The following is a 2,445-nucleotide window of genomic DNA, read 5'->3' as shown; positions in this document are numbered from 1 at the left end:
GACCAGAAGTTGGTTTTTTGAAAAGATCAATAAAATTGACAAACCACTGGCAAATTTAACAAAGGAAAAGAGGGAGAGAATACAAATAACAGGAATAAGAAAAGAAGCAATTGTTATATTTCCCCTCCCCTAGGATCTTCATATTTTTCTGCTGGATCAGAGGAAACTAGGACTACCAAATAGGGGGTTGTACCAGGAGCTTCAGTGCCTTACACGAGGTGGAGAAGGCAAACAATGCTATCCTCAGAATAAAACTTCTTTGCCTAGAGAGAGCCTTGCATGATGACTTGGCCATCTGGGGCTGAGTAGGTGAGGGTGGTAGGGGAACTTTTCTGAGCAAGTCATTGCCTTTGATGCTTTGATGAGATACACTTGAACATAACTGGGGACAAAGTCAGACACCACAGTATGTTTTCTGGTTGCAGGTATTTGATCCCAAAGATAAAAAGACTATGTATAACTATTCTAAGGAACTTCTGCTTCAAAATTCTCAGTATGAACTCCTCTAGATTTATACTTTCTGATACTAGTGCTTCAATTAGCTAGGATATAGAAGCTAAGGACTGAGCCCTACTATCCCTTGGGAGACCTACATTTAGAGGGGTTTAATTGAATATATTTGAGATGCTCAGGTCCATCAAAGAGGGCAATAGAGTCAATATGAGGCATTCTTGGCACACACTTGAAATGCCACCAGGATGAATTAATGTTTTAGATTTTGCTGCAACTTCTTTGTATTTGGATAGTACACTTTGCTGCCCCCTGATCTCTGATTTGAATTGAGTGAGGAAGGCAACTCTATAGGGAACATCAATCAGCATTCAATTACTCTTGTTGTTGTTGTTGTTATGTGCCGTCGAGTCAGACCTGACTCATAGCGACCCCTCCTTGGGTTTCCGAGGCAGTATAACTATGGAAGTAGATTGCCCCATCTTCCTTCTGAGGAGTGGCTGGTGGATTTGAACCGCCAGTCTTCTAGTTAGCAGTCAAGTGCTTTATGCACTATGCTACCAATTACTCTTAGTCTTACCAATTATCCACTACTCTGCTTATCATGATTAAGAAGAGCTGAGAATGGAGCACAATCTTTGGGCCCAGAGTCCCTGCACTGAGAATTACTTAGATGACCAATGCCAAGACACATGGAGATCTCCAAGGAATGCAAGGTCCACAGAAGTTGAAAGGAGACAAAAACCTTTCTCCAGAGTCAAAAGACCTCTTTAAAGTGTTGATGAGGAAAGATATCACTTTGAAGACTCAGGTGTCCCTAACCCAAGCTATGGTATTTTCAGTCATCTCATATGCATATGAAAGCTGGACAATAAATAAGGAACACTGAAGATGAATTGATGATTTTGATTTGTGGTGTTGGAGAAGAATACTGACAGTACCATGGACTGCCAGAAGAATGAACAAATCTGTCCTGGAAGAAGTGCCAGAATGCTCCTTGGAAGCAAGAATGGGCAGACTTTGTCTGACCTACTTTGGTCATGTTGTCAGAAGGGACCATTCCCTGGAGAAGGATGTCATGCTTGGTAAAGTGTACGGTCAGCAAAAAAGGGGAAGACCCTCAACAAGGTGGATTGACACCACGTCTGCAACAATGGGCTCAAGTATAGCAAGGGTTGTGAGGATAGCGCAAAACTGGGCAGTGTTTTGTTTTGTTTTTTGATGGCAGCTAACAACAACAACAACCGTCAGTGACCTGGGGTGGCCAAGGGCAATGGACCTGGAGGAGCAGTGCCATAAGAGATACTGTTTGAATATGCAGTAACTGATTGGGGCAGAGTACCAATCCCAGTACCATGGCCAGGGGCTAACTCTCCAGGGCATCTATTCTATGATTGATGATATCCATGGAAACATCACCTTAGTTGTGCTTTGATACATTACTTCTTAAGCACCTGTTATTACATGATAGAATAGTTGCCTGGCTATACCCTTCAACCTCAATTTCTCAATGCTCTATTATCACATGAATGGGAATAATATTCTGTCTGTGCTTTATGACCTTATATCACAATCATGTAGTCAAGATGTGAGGACCCTTAGCCTTAGTACTCATGGGGTGCTCTCAGGTCACTCTGGACTCCTATTGGTATCCTATAGCTGTACTTTGGGACAAGGACTGGCACATGTTAGTACATCACAAGGTAGGGACAGAAGGGCATATATTTTTATATCCCTGACAATGAAGTAATATGCCTTAGTAAAAACTTTATGATAAAAAGCAATGACTGGAGACAAACAACAACCAAATCAAAAATTGAGCAAAGCCTTGAACAGGCAGTTCACCAATGAAGATATTCAAATCACCAACAAGTACATGAAAAAAGCTCTACTAGGTCATTAGCCATTGTTGTTTTTGTTGTCATGTGCTGTCGAGTTGGGCCCGACTCATAGTGACCCCTCCTTGGATTTCCAAGGCAGTATCATTATGGAAGT

This window comes from Orycteropus afer, unplaced genomic scaffold (genome assembly GCF_000298275.1).
Source record: "Orycteropus afer afer isolate SDZICR_OR568_19922 unplaced genomic scaffold, OryAfe1.0 scaffold00848, whole genome shotgun sequence".
In the NCBI taxonomy this organism is placed as follows: domain Eukaryota; kingdom Metazoa; phylum Chordata; class Mammalia; order Tubulidentata; family Orycteropodidae; genus Orycteropus; species Orycteropus afer.
This window is presented reverse-complemented; position numbering follows the sequence as displayed.